Raw genomic sequence first — 10,320 nt, 5'->3', positions numbered from 1 at the left:
ACCAGTATTGATGCATTTCATGATGACATATGTCCCTAGGGGTGCTAAGACCCCTATGAACCCTTTTGGTTGGTTCCAATGCATTGTAAGTGGTCATAGGTTAACTTATGACCCCTCTCAACAAATTTCATGACAACATATGTCTGTATGGGCCTTTCAGCACATAAGGACAGATTGGTTGCTTTGAATGCATCGAATTGACCCCTCTTGATGCATTCTGTGAAAACATATGTCCCTAGGGACCCTAGGGCCACTAGGGACCCATTTGGTTAGTTTCAATGCGTCAAAAGGGGTAATAGGTTAAACCTATCACCCTTTTTGATGCATTTCATGACAACATATGTCCCTAAGAGTCCTAGTACCCCTAGTGACCCATTTGGTTGGTTCCAATGCTTCAAAAGGGGTCATAGGTTAACCTATGACCCCTCTTGATGGTTTTCATGAAAACATATATTCCTAGCATCCCTTAGACCCCTAGGGACCAATTTGGTCGATTCTTATGCATCAAAAGGGATCGTAGGTTATTCTATGACCCCTCTCAACATAGTTCATGACAACATATGTCCCTAAGGGCCCTCTGAAAGTGAGGGACCCATTTGGTTGGTTCCAATGTGTCAAAAGAGGTCATAGGTTAATCTATAACCCCTCTTGATGCATTTCACAAAAACATATGTCCCTAGTGAGCCTAGGACACCTAGGGATGCATTTGGTTGGTTCCAAGGCATCAAAAGTAGTCATAGGTTATCCTATGACCCCACTCGATGCATTTTATGACAACATATGTCCCTAGGGGCCCTAAGACCCCTAGGGATCCATTTGGTTGGTTCGAATGCATTCAAACAATGCATTTTATGATAACATATGTCTCTAGGGGCCTTAGGACTCCTATGGATGCATTTGGTTGGTTTGAATATTTCAAAACTCTCAATGCATTTCATGACAACATATGTCACTAGGGGCCCTAGTGCTCTTAGGGACCCATTTGGTTGGTTCCAATGCATTGAGAGGGGTCATAGGTTAACCTATGACCCCTATTGATGCATTTCAAGACAACATATGTCTTTATGTGTCTTAGGGTCCCTATGGACTCATTTGGTTCATTACAATACGTCCAAAGGGGTCATAGGTTAACCTATGACCACTCTCGATGTATTTCATGACAACATGTCCCTAGAGACCATAAGACCCATAGGGACCCATTTGGTTGGTTCCAATGCATCATAAGTGGTCATAGGTTAACCTATGACCCCTCTCGAAACATTTCATTGAAACATATGTCCCTTTTGGCCCTAGGGCCAATAGGGATCGATTTGGTTTCTTCGAATGCAATGAAATGACCCCTCTCAATGCATTTCATGAAAACATGTCCCTGAGGACCCATTTGGTTGGTTCCAATGTGTCAAAAGGGGTCATAAGTTAAACCTATCACCCCTTTTGATGCATTTCCTAACAACATATGTCCCTAGGGGCCCTATGACCCCTAGTGACCCATTTGGTTGGTTCTAATGCATCAATAGTGGTCATAGTTCTAGATGCATTTCTTGACAAGATATGTCGCTAGGGCCCCTAGGACCCCTAAGAACTGATTTGGTTGGTTCCAATGCATTGAAAGGGGTCATAGGTAATTCTATGACACCTCTAAATGCAGTTCATGACAAAATATGTCTCTAAGAGCCCTATGAACCCAAGGGACCCATATGGTTGGTTCTAATATGTTAAAAATGGTCATAGGTTAACTTATGATCCCTCTCAATGCATTTCACAACAATATATGTCCCTACGGGCCCTAGGACCCCTAGGGATGCTTTTAGTTGGTTCCAAGGCATTGATAGGGTTAATAGATTAAGCTATGACCCCACTCGACGCATTTCATGACCCCTTTTGATGCATTTCATGACAACATATGTCTCTAGTGGCCCTAAGACCCTGAGGGAAGGATTTGGTTGGTTCAAATGCATTGTAAGTGGTCATTCCATGACAACATATTTCCCTATGGGCCCTACGAGCCCTAGGGACCCATTTATTTGGTTCTAATGCATTGAAAGGGGTCATAGTGTTAACAAATGGCCCCTCTTGACTCATTTCATGACAACATATGTCCCTAGGGGCCCTACGACCCCTAGGGATTGATTTGGTTGGTTTCAATGAATCAAAACGGTCATAGGTTATCCTATGATCCCTCTTGACACATTTCATGATAACATATGTCCCTAGGGGCCTTAAGATCTCTAGGGACACATTTGGTTTTTTCAAAAGCATCGAAAGGGACCTATGACCCCTCTTGATGAATTTTATAACAATATATGTCCCTAGGGTAACTAAGACACCTAGGGACCCTTTTCATTGGTTCGAATGGATTGAAATGACACCTTTCATGACAACATATCTCCCTAGGGGAACTAAGATTCCTAAGGTCCCATTTTTTTGGTTTGAATGCATCGAAATAACAAATTTCATGGCAACAAATGTCCCTAGGGGCCCTAGGATTGCTAGAGATGCATTTGGTTGGTTCCAATGAGTCGAAAGTGGTCATAGGCTAAACTATGACCCCTCTCAATGCATTTTATAATAACATATGTCCCTAGAAACACTAGGACCCCTAGAGACCCATTTGGTTTGTTTGAATGTGTTAAAACAACACATTTCATCATAGGATATGTTCGTATGTGACCTACGACCAATAGAGATGCATTTGGTTGGTTTGAATGCATCAAAAGTGGTCATAGGTTAACCTATGATTCCTCTCAATGCATTTCATGACAAAATATGTATTTAGGGGCCCTAGGGACCCATTTGATTGGTTCCAAAGCATCTAAAGGTGTCATAGTTAACCCATTTGATTGGTTAACCTATCATCCCTCTCGATGCATTTCATAACAAAATTTAGGGACCCATTTGGTTGGTTCCAATGTGTTGAAAGGCGTCATAGGTTAACCAATTTTATTGGTTAACCTATGACCCCTCTCAACACATTTTATGACAACATATGTCCTCTAATGCAACACAAGGGGTCATAGGTTAACCTATGACCCCTCTTGATGCATTCCATAACAACATATGTCCCTATAGGAACTGTGACCCCTAGGGACCGATTTGGTTGGTTCCAATACATTGAAAGGGGTCACAGGTTAACCTATGACCCCTCTTAATGCATTTCATGACAACATATGTCCCTAGGGGCCCTATGACCCCTAAGGACCCATTAGGTTGGTTCCAATGCATCAAAAGGGGTCATAGGTTAACCTATGACCCCTCTCGACACATTTCATGATAACATATGTCCCTAGGGGCTCTAAAATCCGTAACGATGCATTTGGTTGGTTCCAAAGCATTAAAAGGGATCATAGGTTAAGTTATGACCCTGTGATATATTTCATAAAAACATGTGTCCCTAGGGGAACTAGGATGCCTAGAGACCCATTTCGTTGGTTTGAATGTGTCAAAATGACACATTTGATGACAACATATGTCCCTAGGGACCCTAGGACCCTTAAGGATACATTTGGTTGCTTTGAATGTGTTGAAACGGGTCATAGGATAATCGATGACCCTTCTTAATGAATTTCATGAAAAAAATTGTCCTTAAGGGCCCTTGGACCCCTAGGGATGCATTTGGTTGGTTCAAATATGTCGAAAGGGGTCATAGGTTAACCTATGACCCCTCTCCATTCATTTCATGAAAACATATGTCCCAAGTGGCCCAATTGGTTCTAATGGTTAAAAAGGGGTCATAGGTTAACATATGACCCCTCTCGATACATTTCTTGACAACATATGTCATGAGGGGTCCTAAGGCCCCTAAGGAACCAGTTGGTTTGTTTGAATGCATTGAAAGGGGTCATAGGTTAACCTATGACCCCTCTCAATGCCTTTCATGACAACATATGTCAATAGGGGCCCTACGAACCCTAGGGACCCATTTGTTTCGTTCCAATATGTCAAAACTCTCGATGCATTTTATGACAACATATGTCCCTAGGAGTGCTAGGACTCCTAGGGATGCATTTAGCTAGTTCTAATGCATCAAAAGGAGTCATAGGTTAACCTATGACCCCTCTCAATGCATTTCATGACAACATATGTCCTTAGGGGCTCTAGGACCCCTAGGGATGTGTTTGTTTGGTTTTAATGTGTTGAAAGGGGTCATAGGTTAGCCTATGACTCCTCTCGATGCACTTCATGACAACACATGTCCTTAGGGACCCTAGGACCCCTAAGGACCCATTTGGTTTGTTCGAATACTTCAGAATTGGTCATAGGTTAACCTATGGCCCCTCTTAATGCATTTCATTACAATATATGCCCCTAGGGTCCCTAGGACCCCTATGAACTCATTTAGTTGGTTCTAATATGTTGAAACAGGTCATAGATTAATCTATGACTCCTCTCGATGCATTTCATGACAAAATATGTTCCTAGGGGTCCTAGGTCTTGTAGGGACTGATTTTCTTACCTATGACCCCCCTCAATGCATTTCATGAACATATGTCCCTAGGGGCCCTACAACCCCTAAGGGACCATTTTGTTGGTTCTAATTTGTCGAATGGGGTCATATGTTAACCTATGACCTATCTCAATGCATTTCATGATGACATATGTCCCTAGGGGCCCTACAGCCCCTAAGGACCCATTTGGTTGCTTCCAACATGTTGAAAGGGGTCATAGTTAGCCTATGACCCCTTACGATGCATTTCATAACAACATATGTCCCTATGGGCCCTGAGACCCCTAGGGAAGCATTTGGTTGGTTCGAATGCATCAGAACCTATGACCCTTCTAAATGCATTTCATGATAACATATTTCCCTAGGGGCCCTATGACCCCTATGGACCCATTTGGTTGGTTTGAATTCGTTGAAACAATGCATTTTATGACACCTTATGTCCTTAGTGTCCATAATTCCCCTAGGGACGCATTTGGTCAATTCAAATGTGTCGAAAGGGGTCTTAGGTTGCATTTCATGACAACATATGTCCTAGGGGGCCCTAAGGACCCATTTGATTGGTTTGAATGCATAAAAAGGGGACATAGGTTAACCTATGATGCCTCTTGATGTATTTAATGGTAGGGACCCATTTGATTGGTTTCAATGCATCGAAAGGGGTCATAGGTTAATCTATGACACCTCTCGATGCATTTCATGACAACATATGTCCTAGGGGCCCTAGGACCCCTAAGGACCAATTTGGTTGGTTTGACTATGTCAAAAGTCGTTATAGGTTAACATATGACCCCTCTCCACACATTCCATGATAACATATGTCCCTAGTGGCCGTAGGGCCCCAAGGGACTAATTTGGTTATTTCTAATGCATCAAAAGGGCTCATAAATTAACATATGACCCCTCTCGATGCATTTAATGACAATGTATATCACTAGGGGCCATAGGACCCCTAGGACTACATAGAAACAAGTCATAGGTTAACCTATGATCCCTCTAGACACATTTCATGACAACATATATCCCTAGAGGCCCTATGACCAATAGGGACCAATTTGATTAGTTCCAATGTGTCAAAATGGGTCATAGCTTAACCTATGACCCCTCTTGATGCATTTTATGATAAGATATAGGGCCCCTAGGGACCCATTTGATTGGTTCCAATGCATCAAAATCTCAACAACATAAGTCTGTAGTGGCCATAGGTTCGTTAGGGATGCATTTCATCAGTTCAAATATTCTAAAAGAGGTGATAGGTTAACCTATGACTCCTCTTGATGCATTTCATGACAACATATGTCCCAAGGGGCCCTAAGAACCCATTTGATTGGTTCTAATGCATTGAAATGGGATATAAGTTAACCTATTACCCCTCTTGATGCATTTCATGACAACATATGTCCCTAAGGCCCCAAAAGACCCTTTTGGTTGGTTGCAATCCATCAAAATGGGTCATAAGTTAACCTATGACACATCTCAATGCATTTCATGACAACATATGTCCCTAGGGGCCTTATGACCCCTAGGGACTCATTTTGTTGGTTTGAGTGCACCACAAGTGGTCATAGGTTAACCTATGACCCCTCTTGACATATTTCATTGCAACATATGTTTTTAGGGACCCATTTGATTGGTTCCAATGCATCAAAGACCTATGACCCCTCTTGATGCATTTCATGACAACATATGTCTCCTAGGGACCCATTTGGTTGCTTCCAGTGCATCAAAAGGTGTCATAGGTTAACCTGTGACTATTCTCAATGCATTTCAAGACAACATATGTGCCTAGGGGCCCTACAAACCATATGGACCCATTTGGTTGGTTCCAATGCATCAAAGCATGTCATAGGTTAACCTATGAGCCCTTTTGATGCATTTCATGACAACCTATGTCCCTAAGGGCCCTAGGACCCCTAAGGATGCATTTTGTTGGTTCTAATGTGTCAAAAGGGTCTATAGGTTAAGCTGTGACCTCTCTCTCCCTAGTGGCCCAAGGACCCCTAGGGACCCATTTGGTTGGTTCAAATACATTGAAACAATGAATTTCATTACAACATATGTCACTAGGGGTACTATGAGCCCTAGGGATGTATTTGGTTGGTTCAAATGTGTTGAAATGGGTCATAGGTCAACTTATGACCCCTTTCGATGCATTTCATGACAACATATGTCCATAGGGCCATTACGAACCCATTTGATTAGATCAAATGGATTGAAAGATGTCATAGATTAACCTATATCCTCTGTTGATGCATCTCATGACAAAAAATGTCCCTAGGAGCCTTAGGACCGCTCGGGACCCATTTGGTTGATTCCAATGCATCAAAATAGGTCATAGGTTAGCCTATGACCCCTTTTGACTCATTTCATGACAAAATGTATTCCTAGGGGCCCTAGGAACGCTAGGAACCCATTTGGTTGCATTGAATGCATCAAAATGACTCATTTCATGACAATATATGTCCCTAGGGTTACTTAAACCCCTAAGGATGCATTTGGTTGGTACGAATGCATCAAAAAGGGTCATAGGTTATCCTATGACCCCTCTTGATGCATTTCATGACAACATATGTCCCTAGGGGCCCTAGGGACCCATTTGATTGGCTCCAATGCATCAAAAAGGGTCATAGGTTAACCTATGAGCCCTCTTGATGTATTTCATGAAAACATATGTCGTTAGGGGCCCTAAGGCCCTTAGGGACCCATTTGGTTGGTTCTAACCTACCAATGCATTTCATGACAACATATGGCCCTAGGGCTCCTAAGACCCTGTAGGTACTCATTTGGTTGGTTCCACTGTGTCTAAAGGGGTTATAGGTTAACCTATGACCCCTCTTGACACATTTAATGAGAACATATGTCCCTAGGGGCCCTAGGACCACTAAGGAACAATTTGGTTGTATGGAATGCAACAAAAGGGGTTATAGGTTAACCTATGATCCCTCTTGATGCATCTCATGACAATAGATGTCCCTTGGGATCCTACAACCCCTAGGGGCCCATTTAGTTGGTTCTAATGTGTTGAAAAGGGTCATAGGTTAATCTATGACTTGTCTCGATGCATTTCATGACAACATATGTTACCCATTTGTTTGGTTCCAATGTGTCTAAAGTGGTCATAGATTAACCTATGATCACTTTCAACACATTTCATTACAACATATGTCCTTAGGGGCCCTAGGACCCCTAGGGAAGTGTTTGGTTGGTTTGAATTTGTCAAAAGGGGTCAGAGGTTAATGTGTGGCCCCTCTTAATGAATTTCATAATAACATGTTCCTAGGGTCCCTACAACCACTAGGGATCCATTTGGTTGCTTTCATAGCATCAAAAGTTATCATAGGTTAACATATGACCCCTCTCAACTCATTTCATGACAACATATGTCCCTATGGCCCCTATGACCCCTAGGGATTGATTTTGTTGGTTAAAATGAATCAGAAGGGGTCATTGGTTAACCTATGACCCTTCTTGATGTATTTCATTACAACATATGTCCGTAGGTGCTCGATGACCCCTTGGGACCCATTTTGTTGGTTTGAATGCATCAAAAGGGGTCATAGGTTAGCCTATTGGAAATAATTAAGAATAGCTTGGTTATGGAGAGGAGATGGGTGAATTAGTAACTTCAAAACTTTTGAAAAATTCAGTAGTTTATAACATAAACCAATTATCATCAATAGATCTAATCTATTGCACGCATGAGAAACTAAAAGCATAAAACACTTTGAACACAATATTTGGTGACTCAAAAACCTTCCAAATAGAAAGTATAACTAAGATGGGAATGATATCCACAAAACTTCAATGCTGCAGTATAAAGTTGGTCTGTTAAGGCTACAATGATCACTTTTGATGCCATGTTAGGAGCAATTACTACTAGGTCCACATTGTTAGAGGTTTTACAAACATACAATGAAGTATGCACTCGGTAAAGAGATTTAAGAAAAGACTATTAAGTCTACCCTATTAAAGGATTTGAAGTTGATTCACCTGTTAGAATGAAATAGTAGATCTGATTTACAACTAAATTTCTAATTAAGATCCTTGAAATATTGATCACCTCTTTGTGATAGATGAAACTTGACTACTCCTGATTTGACCTTGCTATACACTTTGCTTAGCTGCTAACTCACATTCACATATTTGTCATCGTATTTGCATTTTATTACATCAAAAAATATTACTTCAATTGGGTATGATACAATACATTACATATATACCAACCCAATTCTCATAATTGCAAGGTCAGCCAATGCAGAAGTTAACACCAATATTACTGAGTCAACCCAAATGCAGAAAATCAGGTTCTAAAAGATGACTAGGTGAATTTCTGATACACGACATCCACTATCATTACTTGGCATTATTATGCACTCAGTAGAAGTAGATGCTCGGTCCATACTAATCACTCCAATGTAGATTCAAACTTGGTATACATTGGTGACTCTATAGATACTGTGTTAGTCAGTAGAAACTAAATTCCACATTTACCATGCTTTCACTCGATAAACACTACTCATCCCATCACTTGGTTAATGCAAAGCTTCGCTTCACAAGAACTAATGACTGAATATATACTATGAAGTTTGGTAACCACTAAACTACTCAGTAAGGACTATTAGACATCGCACTTCCTGTATTCACTTTGTAACCATTGGAATGCTCGATATGAACTGTGAAACTTGGTAACCATTGAATTACATGGAAAACACTAGAGACTAATTTAAGAGCTTGATAGCCATACAAAATTTGAATAAGTGTTGTCACTAATAAAAAACATGACTTAATGCCAACAATCTCCCCCTTTGGTATTAGTGACAAAAACACTTATTAGCATTATGTACAACACTTTTTATGGCATGCTATTTTTTGAGATTTTTCAAAATTTGTCTTCATAATTTTTCTATATATAATTTTTTTATATATCTCCCTCATACAATGTACATGTCTCTCACCCTTTTTGATGATAATGTCAAATATTTATACACAATCTACTTATATAGAGATACCAAAATGTGAGAGAAACTTAGAATGTGCCTTAAGAATAAGAGTTAAGGTCCTATCCTAGTTTTCTTGCAAAAATTTTTAGGTTTGAAGTGCAACTAGGAATTCTGTAGAGAGTTCAATCATATGATCTGCAATTGGAAAATTATTGTCATGGATCAATGTTTTAGAATAAGAAATATGCTTTTGCATTTTATCCATGATAGGAAGGTTTTGAATGTATATGTGTGTAGACTAGATCCTTGCTTCCTCTCTCAATAACTCTACCTACATATCTGATAGGAATTTGATCCTCATGTGGTGTGAAGAACTTAAACTGGGGTGAAGCTGTAACTTTTGTGCACTAGCCTTTAGATCGTCATCAATCCTATTCAATTTGATCTTTATTTCTTTTGTATGCTTGGTAACATCACATAACTTAGCAAAAAGAGATGTTACATTTGTGTAAGAGGTTTCAAGATTTTCCAAAATTGAAGAGAGTTCTACCTACTACATGGAAATTTGCTTTGCAATATGCTCAAGTACTTTATTATCAAACTTCTTTTTTGCTTTCTATATTAGCTTTTCCTGGCCATTGGAGTCCTCATTGAATTTTCTAACTGCCTCTTCTAATTGCAACAAAATGTGTTGAGAAGAATCAACATCAACACCTATAGCCTTTATCAAAATATTTTTAGCACTTTCAATGATTCTGAATTCTCTATCTCTCTCTTCTCTTAGTTGATTCTAGTTGGCTTTCTTTTTAAGAAGTTGACCTACTAATCTCATTTGATCTATAGTAGCATTATCAAAATCCAACTTGGGAATCTCAATATCCTTATCTAGATCTATATCTCCTTCTATTTCCTTTCCACTAATCAAAAGTTTTAGTTGTG

This window comes from Cupressus sempervirens, chromosome 8 (assembly GCF_028749045.1).
Source record: "Cupressus sempervirens isolate cs-2001-9-10 chromosome 8, ASM2874904v1, whole genome shotgun sequence".
Lineage (NCBI taxonomy): Eukaryota > Viridiplantae > Streptophyta > Pinopsida > Cupressales > Cupressaceae > Cupressus > Cupressus sempervirens.
The sequence above is the reverse complement of the archived record's forward strand: the minus strand, read 5'-3'. Positions refer to the sequence as shown.